The sequence below is a fragment of the Rhinoderma darwinii genome, chromosome 9, assembly GCF_050947455.1.
Source record: "Rhinoderma darwinii isolate aRhiDar2 chromosome 9, aRhiDar2.hap1, whole genome shotgun sequence".
Taxonomy (NCBI): domain Eukaryota; kingdom Metazoa; phylum Chordata; class Amphibia; order Anura; family Rhinodermatidae; genus Rhinoderma; species Rhinoderma darwinii.
The window spans coordinates 61375967-61403451 of NC_134695.1; the positions used below are offsets into that span (position 1 = coordinate 61375967).

Here is a 27485-nt window from a genome sequence, read left to right on the forward strand (position 1 = left end):
CGGGGAATTAAGGCCCTGCACATTATGTGTGAGTAAGCTAAAGGTTTTAGCAGATTCCATGGCCGCCATCATAGAGCAGGAGGTAGAACCATGTGCGTATTAGGATCCCGCCATAGAGACAAAGGTCAGAAATAGGAAAGAAAGGAAAGGGAAGGGGGTAAAAGACAGAACAAAAATAAGACATACACAAGGTACCAATAGTACCGAACATAGTCTACCGACTAGGCAGTCAAGGAAGACTGCTAACAGGGGGACAGCAGACCGTCGTGAAGGCGCAGCATTTCCGAAAATATATATCCAGACATTCAACCCCTTAACCTATATCAACCCTGAGCATAATAGGCATTCACATGTTAAATATAAGGTAAAGCAAACTTTCATATTTTTTTTTTTAAAAAAAAACAAAACAAACATATCTATAGCCAGAGTACCAACTCACTGCGAACTTGACCCATCCAAACCCTTCCTCGCCTTTTTCGGGTCAGCTTATAAACCAATTTCCATTACTATAAGTGGGAGTCCAGAGAAGCAAAAGAAATCCCCACATCCCCCCCAACGTATGGATCCCCAGCTCCCAGTCCGCTGAGAACTGCAAATGGCGGTATCCGGCTGAAATTCAGCCTCCATGCTGCTTGAAGACATCTCCGGCCGATATGAAGAATAAAGAAAGAGAAAGAAAAATAAACTATCTGCTTCTATAATCGACCTCCTTTCCGTCATGTCGGATTCAATTGTTGCCGACGAGATTCCACCCTCTGTTCCCGAGGAAACTCTGGACGGCCTCCTTGGGTACGCCATATTGGTGACAACGGGGGATCCCGTATGGGGAGTCGGGAGGAACTGGCTTTATCCTGGGGTGGTAGAATATGTAAGTCCCTCAGCAGGTCCTCTCCCTCCTGTAGCGTAGAGAAGCCATATTGCCTATTATTGCGCATGAAGAGGAGACGAAATGGGAATGCCCACCGGTATGGAATCGCATGGTGTTTGAGGGTCTGCAGAACAGGGCGAAGCATCCGCCTTTTTTGAATGGTTTGGGGAGCCAAATCAGCATATATCTGAACCGCTGTATTATAAATGGTGATCACCGGAAGCTTCCTAGCTCTTTCCATCACCTTCTCCTTAATCGAATAATAGTGGAGTTTCACTATAATATCTCTGGGAAGTCCATCCCTCCTCATGGCCGTCAAAGCTCTATGGGCCCGGTCAATTTCCATATGTGATTCCGATATATCAGGTATCAAGGTAGTGAGTAGCAGGCGAACCACCCCCGGTACCTCCGTCTGAGATTCCGGGACCCCTCTGATCCTGAAGTTATAGCGTCGAGAACGATTTTCCAGGTCCTCAATTCTGGTGTTCGCTTCCTCCAATTGCTCCTGCAGATCCTCCATAAATCTAGTATTCTGGTTAACTCTTGCAGTGACTGAGGTCATTTTGGTCTCAATAGCCTGCATATGCGCCCCCACTTTGTGTAAATCTTGATGTACCGCGGCTATCTTGGAGCTTATTTCCCCCATCTGAGCTTGCATGGCTCTTGATATGCAGGAAAAGATGGCGTCCTCTGTCAACCCGGAAGTAATGGCCGGCTGCATGGGCGAGTGCTGTGAGACGTGAACGGGCGCTAATTGCGGCAGTCCCAGGTCTGGGATCGGGCCCTCTTCTTGTAAATCCTCCTGTGCCTGCAATAGTGATGTGCTGCTATTTTCCCGCAGGAGCACAGGATAATCCTGTGATAACACCGCCGAACTGGATTCTATCTGTGTCCCCTGCTGCTGCTGCAGCAGGCCTTGCTCCGCCATGTTCGGCGCCGCCATCAGCATATCTGCCACGGACCTCTGAGCCTGGGTTTGCTTACCCCTTCTTCCACTCCCTCTGGCCATAGGTGGATGCCCGAACCTCTAAGGTACCTCTCCTTTCTTTTATGGGTCTCGATGTCTGCTGTTAGCGATATATATGCTGGAATGCCTTCACGAGGTGCGGAGCCTGGTTAGAACGCGTCCACCATGTTCAGCTGCGCGCATGCGCCCCCAGACCTAATGCTTTAAAACGGCTGAAGGTTTTCTGACAATTGTATCCAGACTGGACTAGCCTCTGTAAGGCAATTTTCACACGTAGCAGATTTGCCTAGGGCAAATCTGGCATAGATTTTTCAGACAATCCGCAGCAGAAATCTACAATGCCGGATCCGCGATTAGCCAGCAGGTCCGCACACGGGCTATCCCCATTGTCATTCAATGTAGTTAATTTTCAGCTTTTCATTGTGGAATCTGCAGCTATAATGAACATGCTGGGGATTTCAAAATCTGCAGTGCTTTTATTATTCCTTGCGGATAATTTCCTCGTGTGAATGGGGTTTAAAATAGCACATGTATTGCCGGAGGAATGTGAGCAGATTCCGTCAGGATTTAGAAGCAGAATCAGAGCCTAAATCCCTAAAGTGTAAACACGGCCTGAGATAGACAATCTGGACTTTTTATCTACACCAACACATTGTAGCAAACCCTCAGGACAGAAGAGAGTTTGTGCTGCTGTTGTATTTAGCTCACAGAGGATTCAGAGCTTTTCATTATACAAAAAGATTAAGCTTTATTTACATAAAACTGGAAAACCCCTTTAGGTAATTTTATAGTGAATTATATCCATTATTACTGAATTCACTGGTGGAGGGGAGTATATATCAGATTACAGCGCAGAAAAAATCTCCACCATGATCACGATTTTTGTAGATTCGGATAAACTTATGACAACGCAACACATATAGCCCTTTTTCTCACTAGATTGTTTGTGCTGCGGCTGCATTCGCATGGCTGTATTAAAAGTCTTTTTGAGATCTCACGTTATACATTGTCGGCCCGAATACACCAAAGTGAGAGTACTTTATTAGCGTCTCGCTAAAAATGGGGGAGAGTTACAACAAGGGATCCCCGTCTATGACGTCCATATTCCCCAATAGGGCAAAATGAGAAATAGAAGTCCCTGATTCATCCGGATATTCTTCTCTTCAGTATTTTCAGATGTTGAATTTCCAATGGTGGCAGACATTACAGTGCCCATAGGGGTAGTCGCCCAGCTTTACACAGACCATGAAAAGGTATATAACTGCAATTTTATGCAGTGATATTAATAGTAATTTTCTTTTCCCCATCTGGTCCTAGGGGTTTGTCCCACCTTTGGGACTTCCACCTCTCTAGAACGTGGTCCCTAAACCACGTTCTACCTTTCTCGTTTCCCGCTGCCTCCTGGGTCACTTCGTAATTTCCGACCATGTAAATCAGGAAAACGGCATAGCTCGCTGAGCTACGCTGTTTCCGTAACTACCATTCACTTCTATAATTTCCGACCATGTAATCAGGAAGTGGCCCAGGAGGCAGCGGGACCTGAGCAACGTACAGTGGAGTTTAGGTGGCCCAGTCTAGAGATAGGTGCGGGTCCCAGAGGTGAGACCCATATCTGACATTCATAAAATATCCTGTGGATATGCCATAAATGTCGCTGATGGACAAACCCCTTTATCGATATTGTAGTTCCGGTAAGGGGTGTGGAACACAAATGTGGCACTTGATGAGAAAGGGGGCCCAGCCCAGAATGGCTTCACCCCCCGAGCACAGGTCCCCTTCTCAAATGAGCGCAGATAGGGGACATACAAGCACCGGGACCTCCTGTCCTGAATAGTTAGGGGAGCAGTGGTCTTAAACATGGAAGCCCCCTTCTAGTGCTGTTTATCTTTGCATTGGGCCCTTATGCCTTTAGGTACGCTACTAGTATTAGATTTATGAAACACAAAGCTCAGGATGAGCAATACAGGAAACAGCTGCCATGCATTTATTGTGAGGGGCACAATATATGGGGCTACAAGTCCCTGGGTAGCGACCCCTTTGGGCAGTTATAATGGTGACCTCATTGGTTTTTAACCAGCTTTCTCAATACATATATACCGAATTTGAAAGCAGCGGATGACTCAAGGACTTATTTACTGGTAAATTTTATTTTAGGGGGAAAGAACATCAATTAAGATTACAAAAAAACGACATAAATGAGAATTTAAGTGTAAGCACAATCTGCAGCTATAGTGAGATTTGCTGTCAAAGTGATTCAATTCAATATTAAAATAGACGGAGTGAAGAATTAATATTGATTGACAAGTAGCTGAATAGCAGGTGAGTAGGAGTTGGATTTTAGACGCTTTTATGAAGGCCCAAGTAATCTCCATAGAACAAAATGTATGAACAAAGGGACTGTTAAAAAGGTACACGGTAAAATGTGCAAAATATTTTTTATACAAAAATAAAAGTAAAAAGAACTAGATTTAAAGTGCACCAGTCATTGGACAGGTACACTCCACTCAGGGGCACCTGCAAAATGCCTGTGAAGGGTTAACATGAGGGTACTAAGAAGGTCTAGCGCACCCAATTCCTCCAAACGCACAGAAAATCTGCTAAAAAGTCTGCCATGTCTGAATGTAGCTTTACAGAGGCATCAAACAGATGCACGGGTGTGTAATAAGTGTAGTGATCGCCATATGAATGAGCCTTCAGGAGAAAGTGTGTACACCTTTGAAAACTTTTTTGTGCGTTTGACTTATTTTGACTTTTTTGAGATACAGCTGTTTTGTATCCTGTATACAGAGCAGCTGAATCTAGCGCTGAAATATCTGACACACAGGCTCGGGTTGTTACCGATCACATCTAAGTTCAGGGCCGGCCTTAGGCTAGAAGGCGCCCTGTGCAGCAGAATTGTTTTGGCGCCCCCTCCCATATTACATACCTTCCACAGAAATAATGCCACCATATATGGTTCACATAAATAACACCGGTATATCCTGTACGTATATCAATGCTGGCGTTTACTTTATATATAGATAATAAGTCTGTAAAATGTATACATATATGATACCACCATATACAGTACACATTAATACTGTATATATAAATAATACCCCATGTACTGTGTGTGTATATATATATATATATATATATATATATATATATATAAAATGCTGCCATATATTGTACATATAAAGTCCAACATATGCTGTAAGTATAATTAATATAATCACTTTATACTCTACACACATATAATACCACTAGAAATGGTTTGTATAAAAAAAAATACTGCTATATACTGTACACATATGCCATTATATTCACTATGCACCTATTATACTCACATATAATACCGCATACACCTATAATATTGCAACATACACTACACACAATACTGCTACACACACACACACACATTTCTGTGTAGAATCTCCAGCACCGGAGGGGGCCCCAGTGCTAGCGGCAGCCAAATACATGTATTAGCACTGAATGGCCGGGCATGTTCCGTGCCTGACCATCCAGTGCCTTACAATGACACTGATTGGCTAGCGGCGCGATGACATCATCGCGCCGCTTCCATGCTTAGAAGGTGCTGATTGGCGGGGCAAGTCATTCTGCCCCGCCAATCAGCGTCATTGGAGGACGCTCGTTCAGCTCCTGCAGACATGCTCAGAAGAGAGCATGTCTGCATCGCCAGTGAACAGCGTGGGAACCGGAGAATGTGAGTATGTCAAGTTTTTGTTTTTTCCCCCTCATAAAAATGTGAATGGCATTATCTATAGTGGGGGGGGGGGGGGGGTCATCTTTATGGGGTCATCTTTATGTGGGCTATTATATATAGGGTTCTATATGTGGGGCAGTAGCTACAGGGGGGTCTATATGTGGGGCAGTAGCTACAGGGGGGGTCTATATGTGGGGGTGTGGGCCACTATATACAGGGGGCTCTATATGTGGGCCATTATATACAGGGGGCTCTATATGTGGGCCACTATATACAGGGGGGGTCTATATGTTGGCCACTATATACAGGGGGCTCTATATGTGAGCCATTATATACAGGGGGCTCTATATGTGGGCCACTATATACAGGGGGGGTCTATATGTGGGCCACTATATACAGGGGGGTCTATATGTGGGCCACTATATACAGGGGTGGGTTACCTGTGGGGCACTAGCAACAGGGTGGCTATATGTAGTGCACAGTCTACAGGGGTGGGCTATATGTGAGACACTATGTACAGAGGTGGGCTATACGTGGAGCAAGAACTATAGGGGAAGCTATATGTAGGGCAGCACGGTGGCTCAGTGGTTAGCACTATTGCCTTGCAGCTCTGGAGTCCATATGTGGGCACTATCTATAGGGGCTTCTATGTAGGTCACTATCTACAGGGGCCACGTTGTGTGTTTGTGACAGTTATATTTAGATGTGTTGAGAATTTTAACTTTGTTTACAGGTGCAGAAATGTTTTAAAAGTGAGAAGCTGAAGACATCTGAACGGAAAACTGCAGAAATGGGTCATGGCGGGTAGAAATCCATCATAGATGTCTGAACCGGAGGGAGAAGAAAAGAACTAGAATCTGAGACGTCACCGGTGAGTCACTTAATGTAAATGTTTATTCTGCCTCTAATCAGTATTGTAGTCACTGTATGATCTGCAGCGAGATGATGGTGGTATGATTTTTTTTGTGAAACCGCATCTCCCAGCATATCCTTATCATTGTTCAGGCCATGCTGGGAGCTGTAGTTTTACGCCGTACAAACCTATACGCAGTGGCGTAACTACCGCTATAGCAGCCGTAGCGACTTCTACAGGGCCTGCAGCATGAGGGGGCCCGTGCCACCCGCCGGCACGGCCCCCTCCCATGGCAGCAGGCTCCGCTAGCAGCCGCTATGGCTGCTACAGCACGACGCCACTGAAGGGGTTGTTCCTACATAAGACATGTATCCCCTAATCACAGGATAGGGGATACATGTGTGATCGCTGGCAGCGATGAGGAGAACGGGGGACCGAAAGTCCCCCCTAAGTTCTCCATGACAAACCTCGGACTTCCGGGGTCTGTGTCGGCAGCTCCGTAGAAATGAATGGAGCGCCGGTCGTGCTTGTGCGCATGCGTGACTAGCGCTCCTTTCATTTTTATTGAACTGCGCAGACGCCGGAAGTCCGAGGTTAGTCATGGAGAACTTCGGGGGACTTTCGGTCCCCCATTCTCCTTATCGCTGCCAGCGATCACACATGTATCCCCTATCCTGTGGATAGGGGATGCATGTCTTTTGTAGGACAAACTATAGGCCGTTTTTTTTGGACGGGGGGGTACATTGCGTTATCTAGAGGGGTTCTGTATGGCATTTTCTAAAGGGGGGGCTGTATGGCATTCTCTATAGGGGGGACTGTATGGCGTTATCTACAGAGGGGGTCTGTATGGCGTTATCTACAGGGGGGCTGTATGGCGTTATCTGCAGGGGGCTGTGTATGGTGCTATCTATAGGGGGGCGCTGTGTGGTGGAATCTATAGGGAGGCACTATCTACAAAGGGGGGGGGGGTTGCGTGATACCCAGCAGAGCGGGGGCCCTAGTCAAAAGTTTGCTATGGGGCCCAGTCTTTCCTAGTTACGCCCCTGCACACACACACACACACACACACACACACACACACACACACACACACACACACACACACACCTTCTATGTAGGATCTCTCATGCAGTCTCTTGAAACAGCAGGGGCCTTTACAACATGCCCCATCCCAGGACAGCAGATATAACCAGCTTCAGAAGTAGCTGGTCTGTTAGAATAATAGGGGGACCCAGCACACGAGGGGAAGGGGGCTCAAGAGAGGGAAGCAAGGGCACACAGGAGGAGAGGAGGGGGATACAGGAGACACAGGAGAGGACTAGAAAAGGAGCTTCCTCTCTGCAGATGCTCGGGCTGTGAACTCTCCCCTCCCCCTCTTCTCTGTCCCGACTGCTTCAGACGAAAGAGAGAGAGGACGTAGTTTGTATTCACAGCAGTCCACAGGCAGGCTGAGGAGACGGGATATGGTGCCACCATAGAGAAGATTATGTTGTAGGAGGGAATAGGGGCTGCAGAGGGACTAATCTACGGAAACATCAGGCAGCATGTTTGTCAGCAACGGCGGCCCCTTTTCTTAGGAGGAGTGATGCGCCCTGTGCTGCCGCACACGCCTAAGGCCGGCCCTGTCTAAGTTCATAACTTAGATGTGATGGATAATAGCTGGATTCTGCGTGTCAGACACGCAGGACCTGCTGACACTGAACCTGCTAGTTCCGCTGACCTGACGGATTCAGGTCTCAGCGCAAGATACAGCTGTTCTATATAAAGAATACAAAGCAGCTGTATCTCAAAAAGTAAAAGTAATTTAATAAAAAGTCAATTAGAAAGTTGCACCAAACACAACGTTTTCACAAAGGTGTACATAGCCTTTAAAGGTTTTCAATAATTAAACTGCTGTATAGGTTTAGTAGAAATCCCATGCCTTACCTTTCTTTTCATAGAGTATGTGCCAGGCTGCAGCTACATTAATAAGTTCTAATAATAATGATTTAAAAATGTTCGGCCTCAGCTCCCCGTCACTCTATACTTACCTCCTGGCGTCTTCTGCAGCATCTGTCCTCTCCTTGCTACTTGGCGTCTGGCGGCCGCTCCAGCTGCTGACGCACTCCGCTGGCTCCTACCGCGCGTGCTGACCCTTGAGTCCTTGCGCCAAAAGTTCTTGCCCAGCTTTCCTGACTATTTAAAATCCTCCCTGTCCTTGTTTCTTAGCAAAGAAATACAAGGAACCAAAATTGCTCTAGCATTCAATGTATTCCTGCTGTCTAGTTTTGAATTCCTGCGTACCGATCCTTGGATGTTTTTGACCATCCGTGACCATCCGTGCCTGCCGCCTGCCCTGACCTTTAGCTACGTTAACTGTAATGAACCACTGCGGCCAGCCCTGACCTTTAGCTAGCTCTCCAGACAACTCTGCTTCTATTTACGTCAGCTGTCACCAAGGGAGACTACTCCAGGAGTAGCGACCTAGAGTTCCCCCACAGCACAAGTCCATCCCTAAGACTCTCAAGTCAAATCACTTGGTAACAAGAGTTCACAATGCCCCCTGCTGGTCCAGTTACAGCCCATTCCTTGGGCTTCGTGACACTACAATTCTCAGTATTACTTGTTTTTCAACAAAAAAACAAAAACAAAAAAAGAAAAAAGACAAACATCCTTGGCCAAATATATCCGAGACAAAAAATATTTGGTAACCAATCCCAGATGATGTTTCTCATATTTAAACATGACTCAACTGTGATTGTCAGGGAGACCAGAGAGTAGGGGCCCTATGTGTGACCAGGTGACAGACATTGAGAACGAGTATGGCTTCCATTGATAGCGGTCAGACAGCTACTTCCTGCTCCAGAAAAATGAGGTAATCTGAGCTTACAATTAGAAAACTGCACAGTTATAGCAAATAATTTAGGAGCATAGGGAATTCCACAAATACTCTGCAGCTGTGGTCTTTAACCCAAGGCTCTGCAGCAGTAGTGTAACTACAACTCCGAGCATACCAGCCACAGGTTGTCAGGGCATGATGGGAGTTGTCTTTTCATAACAGCTGGAGAGACACAGGTTTGAAAAACTTCTTTACATTTCTGATTTCCTACTTTTTCTTTTATATATACACAGTATATAATTTAGAGTAAATGAACTGAAGTCCTTTGGAGATGAAATCATGAATTGCTCGCAGTAAGTCAATGAATATCAAAGTAAGTCAAAGGAATGAATATTGCAGGAAATTAATAAGCATATTAATGTTAAGCTGTAGAACATACAGGGCAGGCAGATGGATGCAACCTCATTAGAGCGAACACGAAGTACTGCAAAATAACGCTATATACATTAAGGAGAAGACGTCTGGTGCCATAGAAGGATGCAGATGGTAAATGTGAGACTATGCGCAGATTATGATTAAATATTTTCACTTGAATGACGTTTGTGTTTAATGTGTTTGAGGAATATTAGCAGCTGGATTTACAAACCTTGCAGCAAACCTAGAGATTTAATATTGGTGGACAATGTCATTTTCTACTATGTGGTTCACTCATATTCAAAAGGGTCTCTTCATTTTTAGCCATCTACTGATAGGTCATTGAGCAGTGGCGTAGCTATAGGGGTCGCAGCGGTCGCAGTTGTGATCTGGCCCCTAAGCCTGGGGGGCCCACGGGCCCCCGTTGCCATACAGCATGCTTGTTAAATTAATTTTCTGTGCCGTGAAGCCGGCACTTCCTGGTTACGGTCACATGGTACACTTCGTGTACCATGTGACCGTGTTGTCGCGTGAAACGTCTTCCAGCCAGTGCATTGGAAGAGCCGGTGCGGAGGACTCCAGGTGAGCTGCAGAGTCTGTATTGTAATGTATTGTGTTGTATTGGGCTGTTTGCGATGGAGAGGGGGGACCCGTTAAATTACAGCCCCCCTCCTCTCTCCACCGCAAACTGCACAATACAGTAAGCAATGGCGTGGTGGGGCCCGCCGCTACTGCCATGACCGCCGCTCCCGCCACCACTGCCATGACCGCCGCGGCCCCAATACTCTTCAATCTAGCAGACGTGCCGCACGCTAGGCACGTCTTCTAGAGAACACTTCTGACGCTGCCCCCCAGAGAGGAGCAGAAGAAGCCTGCATGTGAGGAGAGGGTGAGCAAGCACCCCTCCCCAATATATGGATACAGGGATGATGGGGTTTATATACAGGGATAATGGCTGGTATATACAGGGATGAGGGGGGTTGTAAACAGGGATGATGTCTGGTATATACAGGGATGATGGGGGGTTATATATACTTTCATTTACTTTGAGTGGTCTGCAATACTTTCTAATGCAAACTCCTCAGAATTTTTTTTAAACTTTAGTAAGAATGGATAATATATGTAATGACGGGGGGTAGGGAAACGGACAAGTGAGCCCTAGTCTACCCGCCACTCTGTCCCTGCCTACTTGCAACGACCCGCCCTAGGCGACGGGGTACAACTGGGCGGCGGTCCCTGCGCTCAGTAAGTGCACGACAAACATACAAGGGAATACAAGCAAGGGAAAGGGGCAGTTGCCCACGGCAACACCGTGAGCAACCAGAGTGGGGAACGAGCCGAGTCAAGCCAGGAGTGTGCGAGGTACCAAACGAAGAGCAGAAGAGTAGTCAGTAAGCCAGGGTCTGTATGGAGCAGAATCAAAATAGAAGGAGCTGTAGCTGGGCCAGGAAACCACACGAAAAGAATCACAAGCACCGAGGGACAGGAAGGGCAGGCTTAAATAGACCGAGGGCGGGAGCTAGCTTAGTCTGGCCAGGTTGCGATAGGCTCTCCCACTCCTAAGCCTGCCAGCCTGAGTGGTGGAAGCTGGAGTCAGTCTCAGGGATGTAGATTCAGGTGCTGACTGATTAATTATGGGAGTTAACCCCGAAGCTGTGCCTGGCAGATCCTTTACAATATAGCAGTATTTACGATACGCACCTTAAACCCGATCCACACAGCGGTGGTTACAATAATAAGATCATACACTGCAGAGGAACAATATGCACGAATATGCAAAACTTACCGCTACAAACATTACCCGTTTGATAGAAGCAATCTTTGGATCGGTTAGGTTTAATAAGGCAGGATGCATGCCTTTCTTGTTGGATAATAAGATAAAACGAAAAAAAACGACACAAAAGGTCTATAAGTAACTGATCTTGATGCACTAAAACCCGCAAGGATATCAATTTATTTCCGTATTTGAGAGTGCTATAATATATATATATATATACACATACATACACACACACACACACACACGTCCTTCTCAATGAATTAGAATATCATTAAAAAGTTAATTTCAGTGATTTAATTCAAAAAGTGAAACTCATACATTATATAGATTCATTAGACACAGAGGGATCTATTTCCAGCATTTTCTTCTTTTAATGTTGAGGATTATGGCGAACAGTTAATGAAAACCCAAAATTTAGTCTCTCAGAAAATTTGAATATTGGGTAAAAGTTGAAGATTGTATCCTCCTGGTGTGACACTAATCAGCGAATCAACACAAAACACCTGCAAAGGTTTCCTAAGCCTCTAATAGGACTGGTCTGTTGCTCAGTGTCCAAAGTCCTGTTTTCAGATTAAAGTAAATTTTGCATTTCATTTGGAAATCTCGGTCCCAGAGTCTGGAGGAAGAGCGGAGAGAAATCAATCCAAGTGTCTTGTGGTCCAGTGAGAAGTTTCCGCAGTCAGTGATGGTTTGGGGAGCCATGTAATCTGCTGGTGCCGGTCACTGTGTTATACCAAGTCCAGAGTCAACGCAACCGTCTAGCAGGACATTTTCCAGCACTTCTCTCTGCTGACAAACTTTATGGAGATGCTGGTTTCATTTTCCAGCAGGACTTGGCGCCTGCCCACACTGCCAAAAGTACCAATACCTGGTGTAATAACCACAGTATCACTGCGCTTGATTGGCCAGCAAACTCGCCTGACCTAAACCCCATAGAGAATCTATATCAAGAGGAAGATGAGACACCAGACCCAACAATGCAGACGAGCTGTAGGCCACTATCAAAGCAACCTGGGCTTCCATAACCCCTCAGCAGTGCCACAGGATGATCGCCTTCGTGCCATTGATGCAGTAATTCATGCAAAAGGAGCCCCGACCAAGTATTGAGGGCAGATACGGTACATACTTTTCAGTATTCCAATATTTCGGTATTAAAAATCATTTTTGAAATTGAGCTTATATAATATTCTAATTTTCCGAGATACAACATTTTGGGTTTTCATTAACTAGCGAAAATATACATTGGGGACTTTCAGTCCTTATCCTGTGGGTAACATCAACCCATCTATCCTCCTGCGGGAGATATAATATATAATAAAATAAAAAAATACCAAAAAATAAATAAAAATCGAAAAATAATGGATAAACGTAAAAACTAACGGCAACATATTTATTTTAAGTGTACTTAAGAGTGCCATTTTAATATAACGTCGCTATTCCTTACCTAATTTTTCCTTTCCCTAGTAATAAATACGGACTACTTTTAGTGGTGTACACCTGATTTAATAACCTATAACATCTCTGCGGATAGAAATCTATCTATAATAGCTCAAACAGCCCAGGGCTCTTCGTAGTTTTATTTCTGAAATCATATCATGAGAACGTTAATGTGAATATGTACGTTGTGCATATATGAAATATATAATGTGGCATGTGACAGAAAGGGTCAAATCCCAACTATGAAACCTACGTTTGCCTCAGGGTCACGGTAGCATTCCTTGTAAAAACTCTGCCTGAGATCCGGTCCAGCGTGGAGTCCAATATCCCAGCATCCCGCTGCAATGGTGTGAATGTGACAAGATAATATAAGGCCTGTTGTAAATTTTGTAATATGGTGAATTTATACAAGAATATTTTGAGATCTGGCAATTGTCACCGAAACAATAAGGCCCCATGCACACGACCGTGCATTTCTGTCCGCATTCCATCCGCAATTGCGGATATTATAGGGCACATTATATCCTATGGGCCAATGCACAAGACCCTGGTTTCCAAAGTACAGTCCGCCGCATTTGCGGTCTGGGCTCATTAAACTCAATGCACTCGTGTGTGCACAGTCCGTGATTGCGGACGGCCCACAGATGACACTTCTTGGGCCGTCCGCGCCGTAATCACGGACCATGCACACAGCGGAGTTCGTGTGCATGAGGCCTAAGTTAGTCACAGATTTCTGTCTCTATCCCATTCTGGGACATTCAGCTATTTCAACAGAATGAGGAGCCTAGGACTCGAACCGCATCTCTGGCAGGGGTGGATTATCTTGCCCGGACCATGGCATAAACATGTATCATGGCACTAGCTCTTGTGCTATGTAGGAGCTTTTAGCATTAATATATGGGCTCTATATGGCAATGTTATATAGGTACTGTATGGTGGTATTATTCGGCTTCTATACGGGAATTATTACTCTCCATGTTGCCCCTTCCAAAAATAAAAAAGGTATGGAATGCCCCAACAGGTTTGAGGACCTCCGAGGTCCTTCACCCAGCCTTGGTCTCCGATAAGTGAGCATTTTCTACTCCAGAAAATTGCCTGCGTATGTTTTTACAAATGTTCCCCCATTGTCTAGCAAGCCGCAATATGCTTTCATTTAAGTAAGCATGTAGTCAGAATTCTTGCATAAAATATTGAATTCATTTTACAGTTCCTATGCTAATAACCTGTCCATCAACCACCAGACAGGTCCTGGGAATATACTGGCATATCCCCAGATGCTTTTCAATTCACATCTTTCATTTGGTACCTTTTTTAGTGAAATGAAACTCCTTCACCTTGACAAGACCCAGTTTAGCTATGAAATACCTTCATAAAATAGGCCAGTTCTAAGCTCATCATTGCTGAAGGCAAATCTATATTAGAAGTGCTTTATTGTCAGGTTATAGAAGAAGAAGTTCTACGTTTATGGGGTCTGAACAGTTTCATGTCATTTATGGCTGAGAACTGGCATCTGTACTAATAGAGGCATTCAGTAATTATAAAAGAACTGGAGGATTCTGTTGGGATAACATCCATATCCTCGTATTTCCACACAATTCTGGAACAATGGCGTCTACACATGCACGTTACAAATTATATTCCTTTATATTCCCAGGACAGAGCATATGCTCATTTGGCACTGATGCCAGCTTACCCTCCCAGTGCTGCACTTTGCTCCCATTGCTGCAAGGAAGCTCCTCTCCTTCCCCTGGTGCACGCCAGTAGCAACATCCTGCTGCCCCAAAGGCCATAGACTGCGCACTGAACCTCGTTTGGTGGGAATAGCACCTTTTAACAATTTAGCACCGCCCCCAGCGTCACTACACGAATCCTCACAACTGATATGGAGCAGGGAAATCCACTCAGGTGGTGGCTGGACAGTTTTTCCTGGAACCTGCAATAGAAGGGGTAAGCTATCATTGCCCTAACAGTATCCAGTAGCATAGAGCAAGCAACCTGTGGTCACAGACACACTTGCGGATCTGCCAAGCACACATGACCACAGGTCCTTAATATATAAACACATTTATGGGAACCTGCCAAGCGCACATGTGACCACAGGTACTTTATATATAACACATTTATGGGGACCTGCCAAGCGCACATGTGACCACAGGTACATATATATATATATATATATATAAAAAAACATGTTTATGGGGACCTGCCAAGCGCACGTGACCACAGGTCCTTAATACATAACACATTATCAAATGATTATTCATTTCAGGTGGCAAGAACTAGAGCTGTATACATATATCAAAATAATAAAGCAATAGAACAGCATGCTGTACATAGCAATCCTTTTTTTACAGGATTTGGACTGGTGATTGGCCTGATATTGATTTTTATAAGTGTGCAGAATAACTTTATATTTGACAGTGTAATAAATCTGTTTGAGTTTATACACTGCTGTAATTACTTTCTTTGGATCCACATCATCCATGCTAGGGCTGCTAAAATCCCGGTAACAAAAGATACACGAGTAACAGTTCTCCTGCAGTCTAAAAAGCACAACGAGATGTAAGCTTATGAATAAATCAGCCAGGAACTCTTGTAACTTAAGTTTCCTTACTTAAAGGGATTGTCTGGTTTAGAAAACTAATTTGATTGCCGGTTGTGGGGGGGGGGAGGGAGGGGGAACTGATCAGCTTATAGTTTGGGGACTCCACCCCTTTTTATTGTACTGGTTTCTTTCTTGCAAATTTTGCAGTGTGGAAATGTTGCATGTGCTAGGGCAGTGGTCTCCAACCTGTAGCCTTCCACCTGTGGGGGGAACGACAAATTTCATCATCATCACGTTGAAGAAGTTGAAGAAGAAAGTTTGCCATTTGTTGAATTTTTCTTAAAGGAAAGGCTCATCTTTAAAACTGCTTCTGATATGTCAGAAAATGTTATTAGTGGGGGATCTGTGGATCTCCCAGTCTTCATGGATTGTCTTGCCCCATACACTGTATAAAAGATATTTCTTCCATCCAGCAGAGGAAGTATAAGGAGCACGATATCTCTCTTAGCCAACTTTATTAATCAAATAAACATACATATGAAGGGGAGCCCGACCAATCACTACACCACACTATGAGCCGGGGCACACCTGCCCCCGGCCTTCCTACCGCAAGACAGACTAAGTCCACCTATGGATGTAGCCAAGTTTATCTGGACTCGGATAACGTGCTGCAGCGTGATATCACACAAAAGTTAAAAAGTGTCTTGCCACTGTGTATTTAATGCATGTACCTTCGGTCGGTCCCCTAGGCAGCCATTCCGGCTGACCTCCGTAGCTACCCGGGCTGTGATCTTACCTGGGAACCTGTTGTATGGCTCGTGTTCCCCCACTAGCAAGGTCGCTCTGCCGTACGGATCGTGGCTTGCTCGCTGTGGCCAACCAAATCAATCCGCCCTTCCCATAGCGTAGTGTCGTGATCCGCCTTACAAGGTATTGTAACAATAAAAGCATTCAACAGGGCGGGAGGGGATCTTTGCTCTTTCCTAGGGAACTAATTAGCCCCGTACCTGGTCGCCCCTTATCTTCCCCTCTCCCCCGCCCACTTTACTTGGCCAACTTATCGTTCGCTGGGCTTATCCCGCGAAACAACCCTTTTTACTTCTGGTGGGCCACCCAGCCCACCTTAGACTTGCCAGTGCTGCAAACCATGTGGCTGCCGCCACTTTACACCCCCTACCTATGTCTAAGGGACACGAATGCCGTCCCTGATGTCTCCTTGCTTGGTTCTCTTCCGAGCTAGTCTCTTTTTTTATGCAGCGATCGGCCTGTGGCAGTAGTAGCTGGTTAGGCCTCCATGTCACCGGTCTCCAGGTAAGTAATGTTTTAAGGGGTAGGAGAACGGTCCATCTCTGGGCAAATATAAAAATGTTCTGTTTCATCCAGAGACTTCCTTTATAGTGGCCAATATCTTAAGGATTTATTTACGTAAGAAGTTATAACACGAGAGGTCGTATCACTTTTCCTGATCTGCTCCCTGCTGATTAATGTCTGCAAAACTCAGACACTGATCCAAAAATAGCAGATTCCGCTTTGGTTGCCCCCTTTTTTTGGACATTGTCAGTGGTCTCTCTCTTTCTTTCCATCACTGTCACCATTCCAACCTTAGTATTTCCTTGTGTCAGAATGAGTGAGCATATTACTACCATCTCCATAAATCAAGTCTTTTTCCCTCATATGAAAAGACGAGCCTATTTATCCTGTTCTGAGACCTTCTTACTCCCCCGCTTCCCCCCCCCTACTACCCCAGGAGACAAGCATCTGGGTTTAATCTGGTATTTGCCTAATAGAAGGATATGTCACGGCGGTGTCAGACTGTATACGGATGAGGATTTTGGTGGGATTGCTGTCTGCTCCCTGCTTTCTTTGACTCTGGTATTGACATACTTGTCTTTTTAAGGGGCCACCACAGATAAGACGGCTTTATGAGTAAGATGCTTTTTTTCCCCAATGCAATGTGTGCTACACTGCACCGGAGAAGACGAACAGCGTTAATTAGCAGAACAGAGTCATTATTTTGGCATAAAATGTCTGTAGCGTACACAGCAGGCAACGGAAGAATCTTCTTCCACTCTTTCCTCTGATGACACACAGGAATAAGGGTTTGCAGTCAGGTTACCTGTGCTTTCAATCATATGTCCATATTGTCTATCTTCATCAAACCCCTACCGCTTTTCCTCTTTTAATTCACCCCGGCTCCTATTTTACAAAAAATTGCTGCAAAAAAACGCAAATTGACCGTGACATGTGAACACAGCCTATAACAAAAGGTACTTCTCATTATGCACAGTATTATCGGCACTATATCATTAGTGACTCACAGCTGACATGCTAAATAATATATGTGACACTTATTTAAAACACAATAAGTTATGGTCAGGGAATGAAGAAATTGCAGAGCTCTCCCATGAGACCTCGTAGATATCTGCCACTGATACAGCACGGACTAGAATCGCATTTTATTTTTCTAAAACCATTAAAGGGTAACTAAAACTTTCAGAAAACTTCTGACATGTCATAGTGACAGTTCAGAAGTTTTGACCCATGGGGGTCCATGCACTGAGACCCCCACTGATCGCTAAAACGAAGACGCAGAAGTGCTCGAATGAGCCCTGTGCCGCTTAGTTTCTGAACGACTTTTTTTCGGAAAGCCGATGTCGCGGTGTACCGGCCCATAGACTTTCATTTGAGCCGGCACACCATTACATCGGCTCAGCGAGAAAAGCCGATCAGAAGTTTCCTGAAAGTTTAGTTACCCTTTAAAAGTTTCCTTTTTACTTGTTCCCTCTTTCGAAGCGACCTATAGCACTGTTCATCCCGATCTTCCTGGTTAATGAACAGAAAACCAGAGCTGCTATGGCACTTGAATGAATGTCATCTTAACACTCATTTTTAGGTCCTACATTTTTTTTAGCTGAATAATTGCCTATGTCGGACAGAGTTCAGTTTTTCTAAAACAGAGCTCCAAATCCCCTGCATAGCCATGCTGTATTTCAATAATAAAATTCTGGCTGCTTGCAGTCACCACTAGAGGGAGCAAAGAAGCATAGTGTATACTGTTATTAAATTCAATTACTAAACCATATGCATTGAGCTTATGAGATCCTCCTAGCAAGAATTGTATCATTTAAAAAGTGCGCTGAAGACTAGTTCACATACTTTAGAACACTTGTTCGCCTTATCATTGACCCATGTAAATGGGCTATAGAAAAAAAAAACAAGACTTGAGCAGTAAACCTTTAGTACCCCCCCCCCCCCCTTTCTAATATCTATGAATCACAACCATAAAAGTGCAGCCTTTTAGCTGCCTGTTCAAAAGCAATGGAGATTTTCTGCTGCCCGGACATCACTGCTGGTGAAGTTTCCATGAGCAGTTGGGCACTAAGTGTGGGCAACAAGACTGGACCTAGATAATAGGACAATGTGTGGCCCCTTACTTCACCACAGATAACTTGCAGTTCTCTTGGCCCTCGTGAACATTTTGTAGAGGATCACAATTTTGAACCATGGCATAATGAATAATCTAGTAGAGTAGAAAACACTGGACCGCTTTTCAGCTGGATATGACCGGAAAACTTGTCAAGGACTAGTTCACCGAGTCAATTCCTGTGCTGGCTCCGAAATGTCAGCATTTTGGGTAATAGAGCAATCCTAAAGTGATTGCAGAAGGTCCCGTTACTGTAGGAACTTTATGAATGAATGAAACTTCTATTTCTATTTTTCTTGGATCTCATACACCGGATCTTCTCATTTCCATCATGATACAAATTGTTCATTGGCTTCTGAGGGTAGGAGCTATGCCAACTCCCTTAGGCCCTAGGTTGTAACACTATTAAGACATTTTTATAGTTGGAAATGCAATTATGTTATATTACCTGACTGGACGAGAGCAAACGAAACAAGCGTTTTCCCCATTTCATATACACTGGACATACTAGAGATGATCAGCATATCAACTGTTAGCGTAAGTATTTTTGCTGTGTTTTTATTAATAGATTTAATGCTTTTTTTCTGCCATTATTACCATGTTTGGTGAAATGAAATACCAATTGATTCTAAACAAAAAACACACTATGTAAACCCTTGCTGTAATTTTATTTATGTTTTTTAATGTATTTTTGCATCAAAAATTTTTCTCATTTATTTTTATTCTAAATTTTGCTTCGTTTTACTATGCGGAAAAGCTGCATCTCGGCGCTTTAACCCGAATCAGTCAGTCCAGCTGACTGACGGCTGTGCTCAGAGCGGCTCTTGTGTGCATCTGACACACATTTTCACCCCATACAAAAAACATTAGCAGTGAAATGGATCATACTGTAAAGCATATTGTGAGAATCTTGTCATTGGTGTCTCCTGGCTTGAATTCTCCCTTTGCCATCACACCAGCCACAGGTAACGGACTTACTTTTTTTTTTTTTACATACATTTGAACCTATTTATGAGTAGTCATTAAAACTTACATTTTGACCTGATAGCTGTATGTGACTGGGGTCTTGGTAGGTTTCACCCCAGGGTGTTTTTAACATTTTTTTTGTATATATGTATATTTTTTTTTTTTTTTTTTTGGGGGGGGTGTATTAGTTTGTTTATATGTATAGATGAATAAAGACTAGATTTTCTAGACTATTTGGTCTATTGTTACATAGTACGGTTGAAAAAAAAAGACATGTCCATCAAGTTCAACCAAGGGACGGGAAAAATGTCTACACGTTGGTATAGGAGCGAATATTTTTTTCTTCTAGGAAATTATCTTTGCCTTTTTTAAAGCCATCTACTGTCCCTGCTGTGACGGCTCCTGCGGTGACTATTCCATAGATTCACAGTTCTCACAGTAAAGAAGACTTGTCGCCTCTGCAGGTTGAACCTTTTTTTCTCCAGACGGAGGGAGCGCCCCCTTGTTTTTTTGAGGGGGTTTTACATGGAACAGGATTTCACCATATTTTTTGTATGGACCATTCATATATTTCTATAATTTAATCATGTCCCCCTTAGTCGTCTTTTTTCAAGACTAAATAGATTTAATTATTTTAATCTTTCCTCATAACTTAGATTCTCCATGCCCCTTATTAGCTTCGTTGCTCTTCTTTGTATTTTTCATCCTTTCTATGAACTGGAGCCCAGAACTGAACTACATATTCTAGATGAGGCCGCACTAATGCTTTGTAAAGTGGTAATATTACATCCCTGTCCCGCGAGTTCATGCCTCTTAATACACGACAATATCTTGCTGGCCTTTGAAGCAGCTGATTGACATTGCATGCTGTTATTTAGTTTATGATCTACAAATAAAAACTCTGCAAAGTTTCATTGGTGCATACAGGACTAGCACAGTGAACTGAATAGTTGCCCTGGGTAAAGGAAAGCCGAGCTACAACTCTGGTAAAGCAGCAAAAAAAATAAAATTCAATTTTAGCATAACCTCAATACATACACTTTGGGTATCCTGTATTTCTGCTCTATTTTTTCACCCCTGTTTTATAAAACATGGGGCCCTGGGGAGAAAGTAAAGTAGGGCCTCCTTCTCGCCATTTTGAGAATGTTACAGATAAATATTTTACCCTAATGTTTTTACCAAATATTGCCATACACTGTCAAATAATACTTCCATATAATGCACACAAAATACTGTCATTCAATGTCCAAATAATCCCTCCATACAGTGCCTAAATAGTGAAGGGGGTTAATAATTAAGTCCCTGGTGGTCCATGGCAGAGAAGAGGTTAATGGTAAAGTCTCTGGTGGTCCATGGCAGAGAAGGAGTTAGGCTTGGTTCACACAACCTATTTTCAGACGTAAACTAGGCGTATTATGCCTCGTTTTACGTCTGAAAATACGGCTACAATACGTCGGCAAACATCTGCCCATTCATTTGAATGTGTTTGCCGACGTACTGTGCCGACGACCTGTCATTTACGCGTCGTCGTTTGACAGCTGTCAAACGACGACGCGTAAATTGACTGCCTCGGCAAAGAAGTGCAATGCACTTCTTTGAAACGTAATTTGAGCCGTTCTTCATTGCATTCAATGAAGAGCAGCTCAAGATTACTAGCTTCAAAGACGCCTCGCATAATACGAGGAGGAGCTTTTACGTCTGAAACGACGCAGCTGTTTTCTCCTGAAAACAGTCTGTCTTTTCAGACGTAAAAGCCACTCATCGTGTGCACATACCCTCAGAGTATGTTCACACACACCCTATTTACGGACGTATTTCGGGCGTTTCAGCCCCGAATTACGTCCAAAAATGCGGCTCAATAGCGTCGGCAAACATCTGCCCATTCATTAGAATGGCTCTTACAATGTTCTGTGCAGACGGTCATTTTTTTTACGCCCCGCTTGCAAAAGGCGGGGCATAAAAAAGACACCCGCGTCAAAGAAGTGCCTGTCACTTCTTCAGACGTAAATGGAGCCGTTTTCCATGGACTCCATGGAAAAACAGCTCCAATTACGTCCGTAATGGACGCAGCGAAAAACGCCTGCACATGCCATTACATCTGAAATTACGGAGCTGTTTTCTCCTGAAAACAGCTCCGTAATTTCAGGCGTAACGGAGGCTGCCGTGTGAACATACCCTAAATGGTAAAGTCGCTGGTGGTCCATGGCACTCTCCGGTTGCTCTTGAAGGTCCAGTCCTTGGGGGCCCTGAAGGAAACGGGGGCCCTGGTTAGTTAATTTCTCAATTTACTACCCTCTAAAATCAGCCCGGCTCGTTGCCCATAGTAACCAATAGGAGTTTGCTTTCATTTTCTATGTTTGACTGTAAAAATGAAATCAGACGTTGGTTGTTATGGGCAACAGGGTAAAAATATTTCCTCCTCATCGAGAAGATCCAGTGTGTCGGGATTTGCTTACCACATCTGCAACGCATGCAAATCTGGAGTGTGACTCTTATCCCTTTCTCCCCAGACACCAAAAATAGATTTTAAGCTTGACTGGGCACGGTGCCTCGCAGGTCCTGTGAACATCGCTGCTGTATAGGAGTATAATGACAATAATAACACCTCATTCTTATCCAAATAAACATTATGCCAAAACAGCAAAATCCTGAGAGAAAAACAAATAAAATAAAAAACACAAAAGTGTCGCCCGCATAGAAATACATTAGTCCAATAAAATTCTAATAAATATACAATAACTATTTAAATAGTGCGCCGTGTGCGCCAACCCTGGTGGAAATTATGGGTTTTATCGTATCTCTCCGTCCGCCTCTGCTGTTTAATTGTGCATCAAAATGCTATATCTGCCTGGATGGGACTTTTTAACTAATTCATTGCCACCTTCATTCATCAGGCTTATTAAAGGACACCCACACAACGTTCTCCACGTGCCACTTCACTGCTCCATCATTACAGGGTGTTGTAGGTTTCGCCTGTTTACCGATCCGTTTCCCCCGCTGTTACCCACTAGAGATGGCATTAATCAGTGCTGCACCTCCCGGCACCCCTAGGACTATCTGCAGTCATCTTCCTTACGTGGCGTTGGTTACGGATGGCATAAAACTAATTAGGCAGGTTTATGTTATCTCTTTTTTTGTGATTTCAACGCTTCCATGGCAACTGCCAGGTTTGATGTGTTGTTCAAGCTGTGGTCCTTTATTTTTTGTGAGAACGCTGTCTTCTCAAAATTGACAGGTGCGTTTTTGTATTTACTTCCAGGAAGGAGAATACCTGTTCAATGGTCTGGTAATGAGCAAGGGAAGGGACGAAGAGGTTGCGGTGGGTCGTTCTGTCCTACTAGCAGACACTTATTATTTTCCTTATTAACTGTCCCCTATTGCCTAATTTCTTTTAGCAAGGTGTTAGCTGGATGTTTTCTGTGTATCCGTTGCAAAACTAGTGCAAGAGGCCGCCATAGGTTGCAGCCGCTGTCGCAGCATTGCCAACGCATGATAATCGCTTTTTCAAGGTCTTATTTTTTATTCCATCAATTAAACTTTTTCTTACATGTTTTATCTTGGCGGGACCTACAGCATGGTCAATGGAGCTCCTTGATTCTTGAATAGAATTCTAGAAATGCAGTGAAGACTGACACTTGTACAAGCAGAGAAAAGGTAGAGCGGCAATGTAGGTGTAAGATTAATCAGACAGTGCAGTTTTTGTATGAATTTTTTTTTTTAGCCAAAACTGGAATTAAAAAAAAATGGAGAAATAATTAAAGGTCTATTTTATACTCCTGTCTTTAGAATTTACATTTGGTTTTGGCCGATTAAAAGACCTTTTCAAATTGAAGCCGGCACAGCGATCAGTTCAAGATCTCTCACCCTCGGCGATCGGCGGTTATCGCTGAGGTAGGCCGTGGCCATCCACACACTTCCACCTGTAGCGAAACGTAGCATTAAACGACTGACGTAATAAACGCCAGTCCATGTAATGCTAGGAAGCGCCAGGTCCGCCAAAGTGAGAGCCGCTCTTACGGATCGGTTCTCCATTTCAGCACATAGTGGGGGGGGGGTCCCAAGTGGGGGGGGGGCTCATTTGATGATATCCATATGTCCTAAAAGAACATATGGACAGGGGTTGTCCTGATGGAATGACCCCTTTAAAGAACTACATAGGACATGGAAATGCAGCCTATGCTACGTGGTAGTCCCAGTTGAGAGCTCAGCATGTTATTGTGTGATCCTGACATCACTCCGCAGATAGTTACCTCCATTGTATAATTGTTTCCGTTTTAAGGAATAATTAGGCTTTCAACAACATTTTACCATACGTACCAATATTTGTATGCAAAATCTGGTGATATTTATTCCCAGCCCTGTTCAACAAGGGAGACCCCCAGAATTGCCAAGAAGCGTTCATTGAAATGCCTTTGTCTGGCTCACTAGACTGTCGGCAAGTAGGTTTAGATTAACATAAGGTTAATCATTTTGCTTTACTGTTCCTTTACTGCATTTTAGTTATTTCATGTAGTTTCTTTCCATTCCTATCCACAGCTCCCTATAAAATTATGCATGATGCCCTTGGAAACAGACAGTAGTTTAGCTACAGACAGCAGACAGATATGTGATGCAACACCTCTGACAGTGTAGATAAATAAGGCCCTACAGTAAACCGGGCCATGTTGCCCATAGCAACCAGAGTTCAGCTTTCATTTCATAAATCCGATCTGGAAAAATTAAAGATTAACTCATTGGTTGCTACGGGCAACACAGTTTTTCTGTCAGATAGCTTTAATAAAGGAGGCCCATGTAACCCATAATTAGTTCAGTATCAGTAAAGCAAGGTATTTTCACTTACTCAGTTTTTGGTCCCCAGGGCCAAATGTGTGCCAACCCCCCACCCTCCAACATTGACATACTATTTATAGTAGTGCTGAAATCTTATACGATAAAGGGGTTTTTACAACCCTTCAAGTCCAAGGGCCCATGTGCAACCGCTGTACTCCTGTTTTATGCAGACTTTAAACGATCACTGTCATTTTGTACAATGACATGTCATAAGTTGTGATTGGAAGGTTTCAGAGAGCTCAGACATCCATGAATTGTAAAAACGAAAGGGCCGTGGCACTCTGCCAAGCGCAAATTCCCTTTGACTCCAGTCAACTTTTCTTGGGTCTTTTCGGAGAGCGGTATATGGCCCATACTCTGCTCTGAGGAGAGTCAAGGAAACTTGCTAAGAGCAGCTCAGCCCATAATCCTGCATGGGGGTCTCAGCACCCAGACCCCCACTAATTACAATTCCTGATACGTCTCTATAACAGGTCAGAAGAATTTTAAAATGTCAGTGACCCTGTTCATACGGAGGTTTCTTTGCAGGCAGAAAAATCAGAAGGATTTTTGAGGCAGATTGACATGCCTGCAATTTCTTGCCACAATTCTCTGCGTTTTTCGCCCGCGGTCAAAAAACAGCAAAATAACACTCTCTGCCTTGCATTGATTTCAATGGGAGGTCAGAGGCGTAACCGCGGCAAGAAAGAGCATGGCACTTTTTTTTTACCGCAAGGGGCTAAAAGCCGCGGTGGAAAAACAGAAAAACACCTCCGCTTCCCACTGAAATCAATGGGAGGCGGTTTCGGATGATTTTTGGCGCTGATTCTGACGCAGTTTCCGCATCAAAAAACTGTGTGAACTGGGCTTAAATGTTGCAAAAGTAGTTTCCTTGCAATTATTCATTTTCCATCAATTTTAATTTTGCAAATACTTTAAAAGTATAATAAGAGGCGTAACAAGGTTTAAATTTGCATCAGCACAAACGTTATAGTGGTCCTGTAAACATCAATAAATCATACCAGTCATCTGGAAACTCCATTAAAATGATGTTTTATTCATAGTTCTGGTGGTAACGTGTATTTCCCATACCTGGCGACATTTTGCGTTATATTGACAGACAGATGTTGACTTTTGGAGATGTTGTGGTCTCCATTGATATTTTTATGATCAATCCGAGTTTAAGTTTTCAATAATCGATAGATAAAAGACTGAAGAGTGAAACAATCCCACTGATATAAAGTCAAATGCTAAGGAAAGGGGGGGGGGGGGGACAAAACAGCAAGAAGTGTAAAGGGTGGAGGGGGAGGCCTTTTCAACTGCCTTTGGATGGACCGGGAGTCGGACAGTCCCTGGAAAGAGTTTCCAGAAGATAATCCAAAAGAATAGGAAAGTGGAACCTAAAAAACATGATGTGCATCTTATCAAGTATATCCAAAGCCCCGATGGAACAATGTCCCGAGCTACACAATATTCTCAGGTGAGCAAAGACCAGAATTGTTTAGATTCGTAAAAGGGGTAATTCCCAACTCATACATTTATGACATATCCACAGGATATGCCATAAATGTTTGATAGATGCGGTTTCCAGCTCTAGGACCCACACCTACATCGGGAGCGCTGGTCGTTCCGATCCCTGTTTCGCTGGGTAAGGCGGCCGCTGGCTGCCAATCCCAGGCGGGGACTAAGTGAAGAGGTGGCCATGCATGCGAGCGGCTCGCTCCATTAGGTTCTTTGACTGTTAGGCTGGGTTCACACAACCTATTTTCAGACGTAAACGAGGCGTATTATGCCTCGTTTTACGTCTGAAAATAGGGCTACAATACAGCGGCAAACATCTGCCCATTCATTTGAATTGTATTGTGCAGACGACCTGTCATTTACGCGTCGTCGTTTGACAGCTGTCAAACGACGACGCGTAAAAATACAGCCTCGTCAAAAGAAGTGCAGGACACTTATATACATTACATGCGGGACACTTATATACATTATATGCAGGACACTTCTATACATTATATGCGGGACACTTCTATACATTATATACAGGACACTTCTATACATTATATGCGGGACACTTCTATACATTATATGCGGGACACTTCTATACATTATATGCGGGACACTTATATACATTATATGCGGGACACTTATATACATTATATGCGGGGCACTTATATACATTATATGCGGGACACTTCTATACATTATATGCAGGACCCTTATATACATTATATACAGGACACTTATATACATTATATGCGGGACACTTCTATACATTATATGCGGGACACTTCTATACATTATATGCGGGACACTTATATACATTATATGCGGGACACTTATATACATTATATGCGGGGCACTTATATACATTATATGCGGGACACTTCTATACATTATATGCAGGACCCTTATATACATTATATGCAGGACACTTATATACATTATATGCAGGACACTTATATACATTATATGCAGGACACTTCTATACATTATATGCAGGGCACTTCTATACATTATATGCAGGGCACTTCTATACATTATATGCAGGGCACTTATATACATTACATGCAGGACACTTATATACATTATATGCAGGACACTTATATACATTACATGCAGGACACTTATTTACATTATATGCAGGGCACTTATATACATTACATGCAGGACACTTATATACATTATATGCAGGACACTTATATACATTACATGCAGGACACTTATATACATTATATGCAGGGCACTTATATACATTACATGCAGGACACTTATATACATTATATGCAGGACACTTATATACATTATATGCGGGACACTTATATACATTATATGCGGGACACTTATATACATTATATGCAGGACACTTATATACATTATATGCAGGACACTTATATA

At 43.6% G+C, this 27485-nt stretch overlaps 1 protein-coding gene across 3 annotated transcripts in view; it reads left to right on the forward strand.

The window, feature by feature from the left end:
• Positions 1 to 27485, forward strand: part of CHRM4 (cholinergic receptor muscarinic 4) — a 60221-nt gene that overhangs the window by 16830 nt on the left and 15906 nt on the right. Inside the window, exon 1 of one of the 3 annotated variants that reach the window (XM_075837923.1) lies at positions 23362 to 23432. The exons of the other annotated variants lie outside the window; for them this stretch is intronic. The gene's annotated coding sequence lies outside the window, so the exon portion shown is untranslated. Of the gene's footprint in view, positions 1 to 23361; positions 23433 to 27485 lie in introns of those variants that run through there. 3 annotated transcript variants of the gene reach the window in all.